Source organism: Arachis ipaensis, chromosome B6 (assembly GCF_059453495.1).
Source record: "Arachis ipaensis isolate K30076 ecotype BB chromosome B6, ASM5945349v1, whole genome shotgun sequence".
NCBI classification, from domain to species: Eukaryota; Viridiplantae; Streptophyta; class Magnoliopsida; order Fabales; family Fabaceae; genus Arachis; species Arachis ipaensis.
In genome coordinates, this window is record NC_142441.1 from 65,235,074 (window position 1) to 65,252,954 (window position 17,881).

The window sequence follows — 17,881 nt, forward strand, 5'->3', positions numbered from 1 at the left end:
GGAACTGATTTTTGGCAAGTTCCCACAGGCCCCACAGGGCTTCGCAGCTCGACTTACCCTAAGTCGTGACACATTCTTATGATAATTGTGTGCGCATACTTTAGTAGGTGCGATCATACCAGCACTAATGCACCGGATCCCATCAGAACTCCGTAGTTAGGCGTGCTTGGGTGACAGTAGTACTAGGATGGTTGACCTCCTGGGAAGTCCTCGTGTTGCACCTCTTTTTTTTTTACATCCTGCTAACCCTCGCTCTTTAAACGAGGCTATCTTGAATAGTTTAGCTAAAGCGAGCCTTAATGATCTAAATTCTGGCAGGCCCCACGGGCCCCGCAGGGCTTCGCAGCTCGACTTACCCTACGTCGCGACACATGCTTATGATAATTGTGTGTGCATACTTTAATAGGTGTGATCATACCAGCACTAATGCACCGGATCCCATCAGAACTCCACAGTTAAGCGTGCTTGGACGAAAGTAGTACTAGGATAGGTGACCTCCTGGGAAGTCCTTGTGTTGCACCTCTTTAATTTTTTTTTTAACGTCATGCTTACCCTCGTTCTTTAAACAACGCTATCTTGAATAGTTTAGTTAAAGCGAGCCGCAATGACCAGATTTCCGGCAGGCTCCCACGGGCCCGAAGGGCTTCGCAGCTCGACTTACCCTACGTCGCGACACATTCTTATGATAATTGTGTGCGCATACTTTAATAGATACGATCATACTAGCACTAATACACCGGATCTCATCAGAACTCCGCAGTTAAGCGTGTTTGGGAGAGAGTAGTACTAGGATGGGTGACCTCCTGGGAAGTCCTCGTGTTGCACCTCTTTTATTTTTTTACGTCGTGCTTACCCGCGTTCTTTAAACGACACTATCTCGAATATTTTAGCTAAATCGAGCCTTAATGAACTGATTTTCGGCAAGTTCCCACGGGCCCCGTAGGGCTTCACAACTCTACTTACCCTACGTCGCGACACATGCTTATGATAATTGTGTGCGCATGCTTTAATAGGTGCGATCATACCAGCACTAATGCACCGGATCCGGTCAGAACTCCGCAGTTAAGTGTGCTTAGGCGAGAGTACTACTTCGATGGGTGACCTCCTAGGAAGTCCTCATGTTGAACCTCTTTAATTTTTTTTACGTCATGCTTACCCTCGTTCTTTAAACAACGCTATCTTGAGTAATTTAGCTAAAGCGAGCCGTAATGACCTGATTTTTGGCAGGCTTCGCAGCTCGACTTACCCTACATCGCGACACATGCTTATGATAACTGTGTGTGCATACTTTAATAGATACGATCAAACCAGCACTAATGCACCGGATCCCATCAGAACTCTGCAGTTAAGTGTGCATGGGCGAGAGTAGTACTAGGATGGGTGACCTCCCCTCCTGGAAAGTCCTCATGTTGCACCTCTTTTTCTTTTTTTTTTTTTTCTTTTTTACGTCGTACTTACCCTCGTTCTTTAAACAACGCTATCTTGAATACTTTACCTAAAGCGAGCCTTAATGACCTTATTTCCGGCAAGCTCCCACGGGCCCGCAGGGCTTCGCAGCTCGACTTACCCTACGTCGCGACACATGCTTATGATAATTGTGTGCGCATACTTTAGTAGGTGCGATCATACCAGCACTATTGCACCGGATCCCAACAGAACTCCGCAATTAAGCGTGCTTGGGCGAGAATTGTACTAGGATGGGTGACCTCCTGGGAAGTCCTCGTGTTGCACCTCTTTTTTTTTATGTCGTTCTTACCCTCGTTCTTTAAACGACGGTATCTTGAATAGTTTAGCTAAAGCGAGCCTTAATGAGCTGATTTCTGACAAGCTCCAACGGGACCGCAGAGCTTCGCAGCTCGACTTACCTTATGTCACGAAACATGCTTATGATAATTATGTGGGCATACTTTAATAGGTGCGTTCATACCAGCACTAATGCACCGGATCCCATTAGAACTCAGCAATTAAGGGTGCATAGGCGAGAGCAGTAGTAGGATGGGTGACCTCCTGGAAAGTCCTCGTGTTGCACCTCTTTTTTTTTACATCGTGCTTACCCTCGTTCTTTAAACTACGCTATCCTGAATAGTTTACTTAAAGTGAGTCTTAATGCCCTGATTTCCAGTAGGCCCCCACGGGCCCGCAAGGCTTCACAGCTTAACTTACCCTACGTCGTGACACATGCTTATGATAATTGTGTGCGCATACTTTAACAGGTGCGATCATATCAACGCTAATGCACTGGATTCCATTAGAACTCTGCAGTTAAGTGTGCTTGGGCTAGAGTAGTACTAGGATGGGTGACCTCCTGGAAAGTCCTCATGTTGCACCTCTTTTTCTTTTTTTTTTTTTACGTCGTGCTTACCTTGGTTCCTTAAACGAGGATATCTTGAATAGATTAGCTAAAGCAAGCCTTGATGACCTGATTTCCGGCAGGCTCCCACGGGCCCGCAGGGCTTCGCAGCTCGACTTACCCTACGTCGCGACACATGCTTACGATAATTGTGTGCGAATACTTTATTAGGTGCTATCATACTAGCGCTAATGAACCGGATCCTATCAGAAGTCCGCAGTTAAGCGTGCTTGGGCGAGAGTAGTACTAGGATGGGTGACCTCCTGGGAAGTTCTCGTGTTGCACCTCATTTTCTTTTTTTTTTTTTACACCGTGCTTACCCTCGTTCTTTAAACGACGCTATCTTGGATACTTTAGCTAAAGCGAGCCTTAATGATTTAATTTCCGGCAACTACCACGGGCCCGCAGGGTTTCGCAGCTCGACTTACCCTATGTCGCGACACATGCTTATGATAATTTTGTGCGCATACTTTAATAGGTGCGATCATACCAGCACTAATGCACAGGATCCTATCAGAACTACGCAGTTAAGCGTGCTTGGGCGAGAGTAGGACTAGGATGGGTGACCTCCTGGGAAATCCTCGTGTTGCACCTCTTTTTCTTTTTCTTTTTTTACGTCGTGCTTACCCTCGTTCTATAAATAACGCTATCTTGAATAGTTTATCTAAAGCGAGCCTTAATGACCTGATTTCCGGCAAGCTCCCACGGGCCCGCAAGGCTTCGCAGCTGAACTTACCCTACGTCGCGACACATGCTTATGCTAATTGTGTGCGCATACTTTAATAGGAGCGTTCATACCAGCACTATTGCACCGGATCTCAATAGAACTCCGCAGTTAAGCATGCTTGGGCGAGAGAAGTACTAGGATAGATGATATCCTTGGAAGTCCTCGTGTTGCATCTGTTTTTTTTTACGTCGTTCTTACCCTCATTTTTTAAACGACGCTATCTTGAATAGTTTAGCTAAATCGAGCCTTAATGACTTGATTTCCGGCAAGCTCCCACGGGCGCGCAGGGCTTCGCAGCTCGACTTACCTTATATCGCGACACATGCTTATGATAATTGTGTGCGCATACTTTAATAGGTGCGTTCATACCAGCACTAATGCACCGGATCCCATTGGAACTCAGCAATTAAGCGTGCATAGGCGAGAGCAGTAGTAGGATGGGTGACCTCCTGGGAAGTCCTCGTGTTGCACCTCTTTTTTTTTACATCGTGCTTACCCTCGTTCTTTAAACTACGCTATCATGAATAGTTTACTTAAAGCAGGTCTTAATGCCCTGATTTCCGGTAGGCCCCCACGGGCCCGCAGGGCTTCACAGCTGAACTTACCCTACGTCGTGTCACATGCTTATGATAATTTTGTGCGCAAACTTTAACAGGTGCGATCATATCAACGCTAATGCACTGGATTCCATCAGAACTCTGCAGTTAAACGTGCTTGGGCGAGAGTAGTACTATGATGGGTGACCTCCTGGAAACTCCTCGTGTTGCACCTCTTTTTCTTTTTTTTTTTTTTTTTACGTCGTGCTTACCTTGGTTCCTTAAACGAGGATATCTTGAAAAGATTAGCTAAAGCAAGCCTTGATGACCTGATTTCCAGCAGGCTCCCACGAGGCCGCAGGGCTTCGCAGCTTGACTTACCCTACGTCGCGAGACATGCTTATGATAATTGTGTGCGCATAATTTATTAGGTGCGATCATACCAGCGCTAATGAACCGGATCCTATCAGAAGTCCGCAGTTAAGCGTGCTTGGGCAGAGTAGTACTAGGATGGGTGACCTCCTGGGAAGTCCTCGTGTTGCACCTCATTTTCTTTCTTTTTACGTCGTGCTTACCCTCGTTCTTTAAACGACGCTATCTTGGATACTTTAGCTAAAGCGAGCCTTAATATTTTGATTTCCGGCAACTACCACGGGCCCGCAGGGTTTCGCAGCTTGACTTACCCTACGTCGCGACACATGCTTATGATAATTTTGTGCGCATACTTTAATAGGTGCGATCATACCAGCACTAATGCACAGGATCCCATCAGAACTACGCAGTTAAGCGTGCTTGGGCGAGAGTAGTACTAGGATGGGTGACCTCCTGGGAAGTCCTCGTGTTGCACCTCTTTTTCTTTTTCTTTTTTTACGTCGTGCTTACCCTCGTTCTTTAAATAACGCTATCTTGAACAGTTTAGCTAAAGCGAGCCTTAATGACCTGATTTCCGGCAAGCTCCCACGGGCCCCCAAGGCTTCGCAGCTAAACTTACCCTACGTCGCGACACATGCTTATGCTAATTGCGTGCGCATACTTTAATAGGTGCGTTCATACCAGCACTATTGCACCGGATCCCAATAGAACTCCGCAGTTAAGCGTGCTAGGGCGAGAGTAGTACTAGGATAGGTGACATCCATGGAAGTCCTCGTGTTGCACCTGTTTTTTTTTTACGTCGTTCTTACCCTCATTTTTTAAACGACGCTATCTTGAATAGTTTAGCTAAATCGAGCCTTAATGACTTGATTTCCGGCAAGCTCCCACGGGCGCGCAGGGCTTCGCAGCTCGACTTACCTTATATCGCGACACATGCTTATGATAATTGTGTGCGCATACTTTAATAGGTGCGTTCATACCAGCACTAATGCACCGGATCCCATTAGAACTCAGCAATTAAGCGTGCATGGGCGAGAGCAGTAGTAGGATGGGTGACCTCCTGGGAAGTCCTCGTGTTGCACCTCTTTTTTTTTACGTCGTGCTTACCCTCGTTCTTTAAACGACGCTATCTTGGATACTTTAGCTAAAGCGAGCCTTAATATTTTGATTTCCGGCAACTACCACGGGCCCGCAGGGTTTCGCAGCTCGACTTACCCTACGTCGCGACACATGCTTATGATGATTTTGTGCGCATACTTTAATAGGTGCGATCATACCAGCACTAATGCACAGGATCCCATCAGAACTACGTAGTTAAGCGTGCTTGGGCGAGAGTAGTACTAGGATAGGTGACCTCCTGGGAAGTCCTCGTGTTGCACCTCTTTTTCTTTTTCTTTTTTTACGTCGTGCTTACCCTCGTTCTTTAAATAATGCTATCTTGAACAGTTTAGCTAAAGCGAGCCTTAATGACCTGATTTCCGGCAAGCTCCCACGGGCTCCTAAGGCGTCGCAGCTGAACTTACCCTACGTCGCGACACATGCTTATGCTAATTGTGTGCACATACTTTAATAGGTGCGTTCATACAAGCACTATTGCACCGGATCCCAATAGAACTCCGCAGTTAAGCGTGCTAGGGCGAGAGTAGTACAAGGATAGGTGACATCCATGGAAGTCCTCGTGTTGCACCTGTTTTTTTTTACGTCGTTCTTACCCTCATTTTTTAAACGATGCTATCTTGAATAGTTTAGCTAAATCGAGCCTTATTGACTTGATTTTCGGCAAGCTCCCACAGGCGCGCAGGGCTTCGCAGCTCGACTTACCCTATATCGCGACACATGCTTATGATAATTGTGTGTGCATACTTTAATAGGTGCGATCATACCAGCACTATTGCACCGGATCCCATCAGAACTCCACCATAAAGCGTGCTTGGGCAAGAGTAATACTAGGATGGGTGACCTCCTGGGAAGTCCTCATGTTTCACCTCTTTTTTTTTTACGTCGTTCTTACCCTCTTTTTTTAAACGATGCTATCTTGAATAGTTTAGCTAAAGCGAGCCTTAATGACCTGATTTCCGGCAGGCTCCCACGGGACCGCATGGCTTCGCAGCTCGACTTACCCTACGTCGCGACACATTCTTATGATAATTGTGTGCGCATACTTTAATAGGTGCGATCATACCAGCACTAATGCACCGGATCCCATCAAAACTCCGCAGTTAAGCATGCTTGGGCGAGAGAAGTACTATGATGGTTGACCTCCTGGGAAGTCCTCATGTTGCACCTGTTTTTTTTATGTCGTTCTTACCCTCTTTCTTTAAACGACGCTATCTTGAATAGTTTAGCTAAAGCGAGCCTTAATGACCTGATTTCCAGCAAGCTCCCACGGGCCCGCAGGGCTTCGCAGCTCGACTTACCCTATGTCGCTACACATTCTCATGATAATTGTGTGCGCATACTTTAATAGGTGCGATCATACCAGCACTAATTTACCGGATCCCATCAAAACTCTGGCGTTTAGCGTGCTTGGGCAATAGTAGTACTAGGATGGGTGACCTTCTGGGAAGACCTCGTGTTGCACCTCTTTTTTTTTTACGTCGTTCTTACCCTCGTTCTTTAAACGACGCTATCTTGAATTATTTAGCTAAAGCGAGCCCTAATGACCTTATTTCCGGCAAGCTCTCACGGTCCCGCAGGGCTTCACAGCTCGACTTAACCTATGTCGCGACACATGCTTATGATAATTGTGTGCGCATACTTTAATAGGTGCGATCATACCAGCACTAATGCACTGGATCCCATCAGAACTCCGCCGTTAAGCGTGCTTGTGCGAGAGTGGTAATAGAATGGGTGACCTCTTGGGAAGTCCTCGTGTTGCACCTCTTTTTTTTTACGTTGTGCTTACCCTCGTTCTTTAAACGACGCTATCTTAAATAGTTTAGCTAAAGCGAGCCTTAATGACCTGATTTTCAGCAAGCTCCCACGGGCCCGCAGGGCTTTGCAGCTCGACTTACCTTACGTCTCGACACATGCTTATGATAATTATGTGCGCATACTTTAATAGGTGCGATCATACCAACATTAATGCACCGGATCCATCAGAACTCCGCAGTTAAGCGTGCTTGGGTGAGAGTAGTACTAGGATGGGTGACCTTGAAGAACGAAACACTCTTGCGATCTAGAATTTTCACAAATAAATTTCCATTGTAGGTATAGCTTCTAGACCGACAAGAATTCCTTTCTTACAAACGTTTTGGTTGTCACAAGTAACAAACCCCTTTAAAATTAATAACCGAAGTATTTAAACCTCGGGTCGTCTTCTCAAGGAACTGCAGGGAGGTATGTTCATATTATTGGTTATGAGTTTTGTAAATTGGGGTTTTGAAAGTAAGGAACAAATAATTTAAATGACAAATAAAATAAATAAACAACTGTAAAATAAACTCTTGGCAAGGTATGAAAATTCGGAAGTCCTATCCTAGTTGTTCTTATCAATGGTGATAAGAATTATATTTTGCTCTCCACTAAGTCAACCTCTAACTATTAAGGTAAGTTGAGTGGGTAAATCAATTTAACGCCTAAAGTCCTAGTTAATTCCTAAGAAAAGACTAGAGTTATAGGGATTTAAATTAGATGTGCAAGGATATCAGTTATCAATCACGATGAGTTTGACAACTCAAGAGTTACCAATTAATCAACCAAAGCCAAAAGGAAAAAATCTAAATTATTAATGTAAATAAAGGAAAGCAGTCATAATTCTGGAATACCTCAAATTATATTAAATAGAAAATTAAATCTAAACATGAATGGTTCATAAGCCAAATTGGCAATAAAAGTAATTAAAGGATAACATTAAAATAACTGAAAGTAAAAGAGAAATATAAAGTAAAAGGAATTCTAATCCTTTAAGAGGAATTCTAATCCTCTAATCTGTGCCTTCTGGACTTAGATCTGGGCCAAAAAAGGTTTCAAAAATCGCTGGAAGCGTTTTCTGTAATTTATGGTGCGTGGCGTCTGTCACGCGTCCGCGCGGGTCACGCGGTCGCGTCATCTGGAGTTTTCCTTATCACGCATTCGCTTCGGTCATGCGTCCGCATCATCTGTGTTCTGCTCATGGTGCGTGTCCGCGTCAGTCACGCGTTCGCGTCGCTGCCAATTTCTTCAAAAACTCCATTTTGTGCTTTCCTTCCATTTTTGTATGTTTCCTTTTTCATCCTTTAAGTTATTTCTGTCTTAGAAGATCTAAAACTACTCAACACACAAATCACGGCATCGAATGGTAATAAAGGGTAATTAAAATAATTATTTTTAAAGCATAGGAAACATGTTATTCATATATTTTACATAATAAGGAAGGGAAAGTAAAACATGCAATTTACATGAATAAGTGGGTGAAGGGTTGAATAAATCACTTAAATTAAGTACAATATATATCATAAAATATGGGTTTATCAACCTCCCCACACTTAAACAATAGCATGTCTTCATGCTAAGTCCAAGATAAAGGGTAAGGTAAGGTTAAAGAGGTGGAATCTCATGCAATGCAATCTATTCTAAATGCAAACTACCTAAATGAATCATGCAATTCTAATTGTTATTCACTTGTATATAAAACTTACATGTAGTTAAATTAATTCACATTCTTACGGCATCATATATCCATAGCCAAACCCTAGATAATGTTAAAGCACTTTTACAATTGAGATGGGTAAAAAATATTTTACAAACTTGCAAGACAATTAACAATTTAAGCAGAGATATATGGTGATGAGCTATTGAACCCTCACTGGATTTTGTGTTTACTCTCTAGTCACTCAGTGTTTATTGGGTTAATCACTCTATTCTTCTTTTTATCCTTACTTTCTATAACTTTATTCTTCATCTAACCAATCAACAATTATAGAACATAGGCATACAAAAATCATGAGGTCTTTTTCAAGGTTGTAATGGGGTCAAGGTAAAGGTAAGGGTATATGTATAAGGCTAAGTGAGCTAATAAGTGAATCCTTGATTAGTCTAAGATCTCACCTAACATAGATATTTTGTAATTCCAAGTTTCTTAACCTATTTTCCCAAACTTTCTCACTTTGTTTTGCAAGCTCATGCATTAACTTTAATTTTATCCCAAGTGCATTGATTCTTTTATTTTTGCAATTGGGGAATTTTTGCATCCCCTTAATTAAATACCGAAAATGTAAATAATAAATTTTTTTTAATGCACATGGTAATTCAATTGTTTTGATTTCACATGAGCATGCTTCCCAAATTTTTATTTTGAAATATCTTTATTCTTTTTAACTTTCCACCTTTGTTTCTATCATCCATGTTCCCATAAAGTTCCTTACACTTAAACAATACCCAATTTCTATCTTAAGCTAACCAAGGATTCAACTTGGAATTTTTATTTTGTTTTTCTGCTTAAGGCTAGTAATGTGGTTTATAGAACATGAGGGGATTAAAAAGCTCAAGGGGGCTAACAAGGGTGATGTAAAAGGTAGGCTAATTTGGGATAAGTGAGCAAATATTTCAAGCAATGGCCTCAATCATCTCTTAGTATGTATCTATATTCTATATTGGACATATAGATTAAAACAAAGCAAAGAACATCAGAATAAAAAGAAGGACAAAACACACAGGAATGAAATTTATGGTTTGAATGTAACCATACAATTAAGCTCAAAACTCACAGGCTGTGTGTTTTCTAGCTCAAAAATCATATATCAGTTATACATGTCATGTAAGTAGAAATTAAGAGTTCCCATTATTCTTAATGTAAAATTTCTTGGGTGGCTTTAAAGTTTTAGTGTTCCTCCTTGATGAAATGTTGTTAACTAACTAACATATAATGCTATATATACAAGGTGTGTGGATTGTTTTTGATTACTAAAGTCTCTAGTTTACTCCTTTTTTTTTCAATTAAACCAAATTATCATATGCTAAAAGGGTAAACTATACTAATTAATCCACATATTCTATAACTAATAAGTTTAGAATTGCAAACTAAACTAATTGGCTAAGGTATAAACTAAAGTGCAAAATGCGAAAATAGAGTAAAAATACAGCAAAAGAATAGTGTACAAGTACTGAAAGATAAAAATAAAAATAAAGATAAAAATACAGAAAAATAACCAAAATAAAATAAAAGAGTCTGTAGTGATTCACCAAAAAGATATGCCAGAGATGGCGACCTCCCCACACTTAAACTAAAGCATCGTCCTCGATGCTCACTCAAGCTGGGTGTGAAGGAGTGTCATCACTGGAAGGATGGGCTACTGGAGTCTCGGTGGTGGCCTGAGGATCTGCAGACTGGATGAGGGTAGGAGGATCTATCTGCTGTAGTGGAGGCTCTGACGGGATAGGAATCTCTGCATCTGCGGCCAGGAATCATTGACCTCTGTCAAATTTCTCTCCAAGAAGAACCAGCCCCTTTGTTTGATCTGATCGGAGGTGTACTGCTGTAGTTCTTCTGGAATTTTCAGAGTCCTCTCCAGGTACAGATTTCTAGAGGTGGCAAACACCGGATACTTGAGCTCACAATATCTGTTTGCAAATTTAATGGGATCATTGGCAGGGAGGAGCTGGTCAGCCTTCTCCTGCAGGGTAAAGTGCTTTTCCCGCAAGGAGTCATCATGCATAATGTCCAGGATGGACATAGAGGATTCACCTCTATTCCTTTTACCAGTGGTAGCCTTGCCTTTTCCTTTTCTTTGAGGGTTAGACATCCTGAAAAATAGAAATCTAGGATATAATAAAAACAGGAAAACAAGTAGGCAAATAACAAGATAAGCGCATAGTGGCAAAGGAGTAGTAGAATTATGAAGTGAGTTGAATAATTGTGCATTTTGGATTGTTTCAGAGTTAAAAAGCTGAGATGAGAAATTACAAATCAAAATATGTTATAAGTAGAATTCCTGTTAATTAGGAAAAATAATAATCATGCCATGAAGTAAAAAGTTGAAGGAGTTAGTTAAAAAGCAAATGGAGAAGTTAGAAAGTCAAAAGTGGTGAAAAGTGAAAAAGTGGAAAGCAGTGAGTTAGGAGAAAAAAATCAAAGTAAGTGCCATTGATAATTGTTTCTTAAGTTAACAAGAAATTCATAAATTTAAAGACTGGTCAACTCATATTCAAAAATATCAGCTTAGTGATGATGATTCATAAAGATATAAAAATATCAAAAAATTAAAACCGAATCATCAAAAGTGCAATTTATTAACCAGAAAATCGAAAGGAATATGAATGCTTTCCCGTGCATTCATGAAGTGGTTTTGGAAAAGCTAAGTAATGTCAAATTCAAATTGCCAAAACCAAAATATGAATGAAAATAAAAATAATTTACAGAAAATTGGGCAGCATTCCGACAAAAATTGGATGTTCCCGGGTAATAAACAGCAAGCAAAATAGGTCATATAAATTAAAATAAAGCTGCAATTACATATACGGAATATGAACATGAAAAAACAGTGTAAAAAGCAGCATGAAACAGTAAAGAACAGCATATGAATAGTACTAACATCACAGCAACAGCAGAATTACGAAAATTATAAAACAAGTAGCAAGAACAGCGTAATTAATCAGGCCTAAATCCACTAACCACATCCTAGCTACCAAACCACCTAGAATCCACTACAAACATGCATCTCTAACTAGCATAATTTGAACATAATTGGAAAAATATGCAACTAACTACGAATGAAAGAAAAATGGCATTCGGCGGAACCTGGTAGGTGTATGAATGAAGCTAGGGAACAGAGAGATGGCGGGGGTGTGGTGTGGCACTGGGAGGGGGCACAGTGGTGTAGTGGCGGAACAGAGTGGTTGGCACGGTGGTGGGTGGCTGTTCGTGGTGGCAGGGGGTAGGTGGTGCACGAAATTGTGATCCCTGGTAATGCCTCCAAAAACTTGGTACTCTAATCTTAATTCATAATTTGTCACAATTTCGATACAACTAACCAGCAAGTGCACTGGGTCGTCCAAGTAATAAAACCTTACGTGAGTAAGGGTCGATCCCACGGAGATTGTCGGCTTGAAGCAAGCTATGGTCACCTTGTAAATCTCAGTCAGGCGGATTCAAATGGTTGTAGAGTTTTCATAATTAAAAGATAAATAAAACATAAAATAGGATAGAGATACTTATGTAATTCATTGGTGAGAATTTCAGATAAGCGTATAGAGATGCTTTCGTTCCTCTGAACCTCTGCTTTCCTGCTGTCTTCATCCAACCAATCCTACTCCTTTCCATGGCAAGCTGTATGTCAGGCATCATCGTTGTCAATGGCTACATCCTGTCCTCTCAGTGAAAATGGTCCAATGTGCTGTCACTGCATGGCTAATCATCTGTCGGTTCTCGATCATACTGGAATAGGATCCATTGATCCTTTTGCGTCTGTCACTACGCCCAACACTTGCGAGTTTGAAGCTCGTCACAGCCATCCCTTCCCAGATCCTACTCGGAATACCACAGACAAGGTTTAGACTTTCCGGATCTCAGGAATGGCCATCCATGGGTTCTAACTTATACCACGAAGATTCTAGCTAAGGAATCCAAGAGATACTCATTCAATCTAAGGTAGAACGGAAGTGGTTGTCAGGCACGTGTTCATAGGGAATGATGATGACTGTCACGATCACCACATTCATGTTGAAGTGCAAATGGATATCTTAGAAGCGGAATAAGTTGAATTGGATAGAAAAACAGTAGTACTTTGTATTAATTCATGAGGAACAGCAGAGCTCCACACCTTAATCTATGGTGTGTAGAAACTCTACCGTTGAAAATACATAAGTGATGAAGGTCCAGGCATGGCCGAATGGCCAGCCCCCATACGTGATCAATATGATCCAAAGCTCAACTAAAAATCATAAGATCTAAATACAATAGTAAAAAGTCCTATTTATACTAAACTAGCTACTAGGGTTTACAAAAGTAAGTAATTGATGCATAAATCCAATTTCGGGGCCCACTTGGTGTGTGCTTGGACTGAGCTTGAAGTTTACACGTGCAGAGGCTTCTTTTGGAGTTGAACGCCAAGTTGTAACGTGTTTTTGGCGTTCAACTCTGGTTCGTGACGTGTTTCTGGCGTTTAACTCCAGATTGCAGCGTAGAACTGGCGTTCAACGCCCTTTTGTGTCATCTAAACTCGGCTAAAGTATGGACTATTATATATTGCTGGAAAGCCCTGGATGTCTACTTTCTAACGCAACTGGAAGCACGCCATTTTGAGTTCTGTAGCTCCAAAAAATTTACTTTGAGTGCAGAGAGGTCAGAATCCAACAGCATCACCTGTCCTTCTTCTACCTCTGAATCTGATTTTTGCTCAAGTCCCTCAATTTCAGCCAGAAAATACCTGAAATCACAGAAAAATACACAAACTTATAGTAAAGTCCAGAAATGTGAATTTAACATAAAAACTAATAAAAACATCCCTAAAATTAACTAGATCCTACTAAAATCATACTAAAAATAATGCCAAAAAGCGTATAAATTATCCGCTCATCACAATACCAAACTTAAATTGTTGCTTGTCCCCAAGCAACTGAAAATCAAATAGGATAAAAAGAAGAGAATATACTATAAATTCCAAAATATCAATGAAACATAGCTCCAATCAGATGAGCGGGACTTGTAGCTTTTTGCCTCTTGAATAGTTTTGACATCTCACTTTATCCATTGAAGTTCAGAATGATTGGCATCTATAGGAACTTAGAATTTAGATAGTGTTATTGATTCTCCTAGTTCAGTATGTTGATTCTTGAACACAGCTACTTTATGAGTCTTGGCCGTGGCCCTAAGCACTTTGTTTTCCAGTATTACCACCGGATACATAAATGCCACAGACACATAATTGGGTGAACCTTTTCAGATTGTGACTCAGCTTTGCTAAAGTCCCCAATTAAAGGTGTCCAGGGTTCTTAAGCACACTCTTCTTTTTCTTTGGACCTTGACTTTAACCGCTCAGTCTCAAGTTTTTACTTAACACCTTCATGCCACAAGCACATGGTTAGGGAAAGCTTGGTTTAGCCGCTTAGGCCAGGATTTTATTCCTTTAGGCCCTCCTATCCACTGATGCTCAAAGCCTTTGATCCTTTTTATTTATCCTTGCCTTTTGGTTTTAAGGGTTATTGGCTTTTTGCTCTTGCCTTTTGGTTTTAAGAGCTTTTGGCTTTTTCTGCTTGCTTTTTCTTTTTCTATTTTTTTTTTGCCATTTTTTTTTCTGCAAGCTTTTGTATTCACTGCTTTTTCTTGCTTCAAGAATCATTTTGATGATTTTTCAGATTATCAAATAACATGTCTCCTTGTCATCATTCTTTTAAGAGCCAACATATTTAACATTCTAAAACACCAATTTTAAAAAGACATATGCACTGTTCAAGCATTCATTCAAAAAACAAAAAGTATTATCTCTACATCAATATAATTAAACTAAGTTCAAGGATAAATTCGAAACTCATGTACTTCTTGTTCTTTTGAATTAAAAACATTTTTCATTTAAGAGAGGTGATGGATTCATAGGACATTCATAACTTTAAGAAAAAGTTGCTAAATATTAATGATCATGTAATAAGACACTAACATAGATAAGCCATTAACATAAAGAAAACGAAAAACAGAAAATTTGAGAACAAGGAATGAGTCCACGTTAGTGATGGTGGCATTTTCTTCTTGAGGAACCAATGATGTCCTTGAGCTCTTCTATGTCTCTTCCTTGTCTTTGTTGCTCCTCCCTCATAGCTCTTTGATCTTTTCTAATTTCATGGGGGATGATTGAGTGCTCTTGATGTTCCACCCTTAGTTGTCCCATCTTGGAACTCAGTTCTCCTAGGGAGGTGTTGATTTTCTCCCAAAAGTTCTGTGGAGGAAAGTGCATCCCTTGAGGCATCTCAGGGATTTCTTGATTTGCAGTCAAATGTTCTACCACTGAGCTATAGACCCTTGAGATGAATCTCTCCATCTCCTATGACTCGGAGGTGGAAGCTTTTGTCTTCCCTTTCCTCTTTCTAGAGGTTTCTCTGGCCTTAGGTGCCATCAATGGTTATGGAAAAAAAAAGATTATGCTTTTATCACACCAAACTTAGAATGTTGCTCGCCCTCGAGCAAAAGAAGAAAGAATAGTAGAAGAAGAAGAAGATATGGAGAAGATGGAGGGATGTGTGTATTCGGCTATATGGGTGGGCTTGGGTGGGAAAGAGATTTTGAATTTTGAAGGTAGGTGGGGTGTATGGATGTGAGTGGTGAATGGAAAACAGAAGGGATGACTGTGAATTGAGAGAGAGAGAGGGTGATATAGGATTATGAGGAGGGAAGGTGAGTGGAGGTATATGGGGATCCTGTGGGATCCACAGATCCTGAGGTGATCCTGTGGGGTCCACAGATCCTGAAGTGTCAAGGATTTACATCCCTGCATCAATTAGGCATGTAAAATACCTTTGCATGCATTTCTGGCATTTAGACGCCGAAGTGATGCCTGTTCTGGGCGTTCAACGCCCATATGCAGCATATTTGTGGCGTTGAACGCTAGCTTCATGCTTGTTTCTGGCGTTCAGCGCCAGCTCCATGCTCTGTTCTGGCGTTGAACACCAGCCAGATGCTCCTTACTGGCGTTTAAACGCCAGTAAGTCCTTCCTCCAGGGTGTGATTTTTCTTCTGCTGTTTCTGATTCTGTTTTTAATTTTTGGATTTATTTTGTGACTCCACATGATCATGAACCTAATAAAACATGAAAGAACAATAAAAATAAAAATAAAATTAGATAAATAAAAATTGGGTTGCCTCCCAACAAGCGCTTCTTTAATGTCAATAGCTTGACAGTGGGCTCTCATGGAGCCACACAGGTGATCAGGTCAATTTTATAGACTCCCAACACCAAACTTAGAGTTTGGATATGGGAGTTCAACACCAAACTTAGAGTTTGACTGTGGGGGCTCTGGTTGACTCTGTAGTGAAAGAAGCTTTTCATGCTTCCTCTCCATGGTTACAGAGAGAGATCCTTGAGTTTTAAACACAAGGTTGTCCTTATTTAGTTGAAGGATCAATTCTCCTCTGTCCACATCAATCACAGCTCTTGTTGTGGCTAGGAAGAGTCTTCCAAGGATGATGGATTCATCCTCATCCTTTCCAGTGTCTAGGATTATGAAATCAGCAGGGATGTAAAGGCCTTCAACCTTTACTAACATGTCCTCTACTTGTCCATAAGCCTACTTTCTGGAATTGTCTACCATCTCTAATGAGATTCTAGCAGCTTGCACCTCAAAGATTCCCAGTTTCTCCATTACAGAGAGTGACATGAGGTTTATTCCTGACCCAAGGTCACATAGAGCCTTCTCAAAGGTCATGGTGCCTATGGTACAAGGTATCAGGAACTTTCCAGGATCATGTTTCTTCTGAGACAATCTCAGTTGATCCAATGCATTTAGTTCATTGGTGAACAGGGGAGGTTCATCTCCCCAAGTCTCATTACCAAATAGTTTGGCATTCAGCCTGATGATTGAACCAAGGTACTTGGCAACTTGCTCTTCAGTGACATCCTCATTCTCTTCAGAAGAAGAATACTCATCAGAGCTCATGAAGGGCATAAGGAGGTTCAATGGAATCTCTATGGTCTCTAAATGAGCCTCAGAATCCTTTGGTTCCTCAAAGGAAAACTCCTTGTTGATCTTTGGACGTCCCAGGAGGTCTTCCTCCTTGGGATTCACGTCCTCCCCTTCCTCCTTGGATTCGGCCATGATGGTTATATCAATGGCCTTGCAATCTCTCTTTGGATTCTTTTATCTATTGCTTGGGAGAGTGCTAGGAGGGGTTTCAGTGATCTTCTTACTCAGCTGGCCCACTTGTGCCTCCAAATTTCTAATGGAGGACCTTGTTTTATTCATGAAACTTAGAGTGGCCTTAGATAGATTAGAGACTAAATTTTCTAAGCTAGATGGATTCTGCTCAAAATTCTCTGTCTGTTGCTGAGTGGATGATGGAAAAGGTTTACTATTGTTAAACCTGTTTCTTCCACCATTAGTAAAGCCTTGTTGAGGCTTTTGTTGATCCTTCCATGAGAAATTTGGGTGATTTCTCCATGATGGGTTATAGGTGTTCCCATAGGGTTCACCCATGTAATTCACCTCTGCTATTGCAGGGTTCTCAGGATCAAAAGCTTCTTCCTCAAAAGATGCCTCTTGAGTACCGTTGGATGCAGCTTGCATTCCATTCAGACTCTGAGAAATCATATTGACTTGCTGAGTCAATATTTTATTCTGAGCCAATATGGCATTCAAAGTATCAATTTCAAGAACTCCCTTCTTCTGAGGCGTCCCATTACTCATAGGATTCCTCTCAGAAGTGTACATGAACTAGTTATTAGCAACCATGTCAATAAGTTCTTGAGCTTCTGCAGGCATTTTCTTTAGGTGAATGGATCCACCTGCAGAAGTATCCAATGACATCTTAGCTAATTCAGACAGACCATCATAGAATATATCCAGGATGGTCCATTCTGAAAACATGTCAGAAGGACACTTTTTGGTCAGTTGCTTATATCTCTCCCAAGCTTCATAGAGGGATTCACCTTCTTTCTGTCTGAAGGTTTGAACATCCACTCTAAGCTTACTGAGCTTTTGAGGAGGAAAGAACTTGGCTAAGAAAGCCGTGACCAGCTTATCCCAAGAGTTCAGGCTATCCTTGGGTTGAGAGTCCAACCACACTCTAGCTCTGTCTCTTACAGCAAATGGGAAAAGCATGAGCCTGTAGACTTCAGGATCTACTCCATTAGTCTTAACAGTATCACATATTTGCAAGAATTCAGTTAAGAACTGAAAAGGATCTTCAGATGGAAGTCCATGAAACTTGCAGTTTTGTTGCATCAGAGAAACTAGTTGAGGCTTAAGCTCAAAATTGTTTGCTCCAATGGTAGG

General features: G+C 41.2%; 2 non-coding genes and 21 pseudogenes across 2 annotated transcripts; all 23 read left to right on the plus strand.

Annotated features, from left to right (window-relative positions):
- Positions 1-105: 105 nt before the first annotated feature.
- On the plus strand, positions 106-224 carry LOC148556249 (5S ribosomal RNA; annotated as a pseudogene).
- A 180-nt stretch (positions 225-404) lies between these two features.
- Positions 405-523, plus strand: LOC148556250 (5S ribosomal RNA; annotated as a pseudogene).
- Positions 524-709: 186 nt separating this feature from the next.
- LOC148556251 (5S ribosomal RNA) lies at positions 710-828 on the plus strand (annotated as a pseudogene).
- Positions 829-1,011: 183 nt separating this feature from the next.
- On the plus strand, positions 1,012-1,130 carry LOC148556252 (5S ribosomal RNA; annotated as a pseudogene).
- Positions 1,131-1,294: 164 nt separating this feature from the next.
- On the plus strand, positions 1,295-1,418 carry LOC148556253 (5S ribosomal RNA; annotated as a pseudogene).
- Positions 1,419-1,615: 197 nt separating this feature from the next.
- LOC148556254 (5S ribosomal RNA) lies at positions 1,616-1,734 on the plus strand (annotated as a pseudogene).
- A 179-nt stretch (positions 1,735-1,913) lies between these two features.
- Positions 1,914-2,032, plus strand: LOC148556255 (5S ribosomal RNA; annotated as a pseudogene).
- Positions 2,033-2,211: 179 nt separating this feature from the next.
- Positions 2,212-2,330, plus strand: LOC148556256 (5S ribosomal RNA; annotated as a pseudogene).
- A 189-nt stretch (positions 2,331-2,519) lies between these two features.
- LOC148556257 (5S ribosomal RNA) lies at positions 2,520-2,638 on the plus strand (annotated as a pseudogene).
- A 188-nt stretch (positions 2,639-2,826) lies between these two features.
- On the plus strand, positions 2,827-2,945 carry LOC148556258 (5S ribosomal RNA; annotated as a pseudogene).
- Positions 2,946-3,432: 487 nt separating this feature from the next.
- LOC148556259 (5S ribosomal RNA) lies at positions 3,433-3,551 on the plus strand (annotated as a pseudogene).
- Positions 3,552-3,730: 179 nt separating this feature from the next.
- Positions 3,731-3,849, plus strand: LOC148556260 (5S ribosomal RNA; annotated as a pseudogene).
- A 193-nt stretch (positions 3,850-4,042) lies between these two features.
- On the plus strand, positions 4,043-4,160 carry LOC148556261 (5S ribosomal RNA; annotated as a pseudogene).
- A 184-nt stretch (positions 4,161-4,344) lies between these two features.
- LOC148556262 (5S ribosomal RNA) lies at positions 4,345-4,463 on the plus strand. Its single transcript, XR_015891561.1, has one exon. It is a non-coding gene; the product is annotated as a 5S ribosomal RNA (ribosomal RNA).
- Positions 4,464-4,652: 189 nt separating this feature from the next.
- On the plus strand, positions 4,653-4,771 carry LOC148556263 (5S ribosomal RNA; annotated as a pseudogene).
- Positions 4,772-4,951: 180 nt separating this feature from the next.
- Positions 4,952-5,070, plus strand: LOC148556264 (5S ribosomal RNA; annotated as a pseudogene).
- Positions 5,071-5,248: 178 nt separating this feature from the next.
- On the plus strand, positions 5,249-5,367 carry LOC148556265 (5S ribosomal RNA; annotated as a pseudogene).
- A 189-nt stretch (positions 5,368-5,556) lies between these two features.
- On the plus strand, positions 5,557-5,675 carry LOC148556266 (5S ribosomal RNA; annotated as a pseudogene).
- Positions 5,676-5,854: 179 nt separating this feature from the next.
- Positions 5,855-5,973, plus strand: LOC148556267 (5S ribosomal RNA; annotated as a pseudogene).
- Positions 5,974-6,153: 180 nt separating this feature from the next.
- Positions 6,154-6,272, plus strand: LOC148556268 (5S ribosomal RNA; annotated as a pseudogene).
- A 178-nt stretch (positions 6,273-6,450) lies between these two features.
- On the plus strand, positions 6,451-6,569 carry LOC148556269 (5S ribosomal RNA; annotated as a pseudogene).
- A 180-nt stretch (positions 6,570-6,749) lies between these two features.
- Positions 6,750-6,868, plus strand: LOC148556270 (5S ribosomal RNA; annotated as a pseudogene).
- Positions 6,869-17,471: 10,603 nt separating this feature from the next.
- LOC148556271 (small nucleolar RNA R71) lies at positions 17,472-17,575 on the plus strand. Its single transcript, XR_015887920.1, has one exon. It is a non-coding gene; the product is annotated as a small nucleolar RNA R71 (small nucleolar RNA).
- The last annotated feature ends 306 nt before the right edge of the window (positions 17,576-17,881 follow it).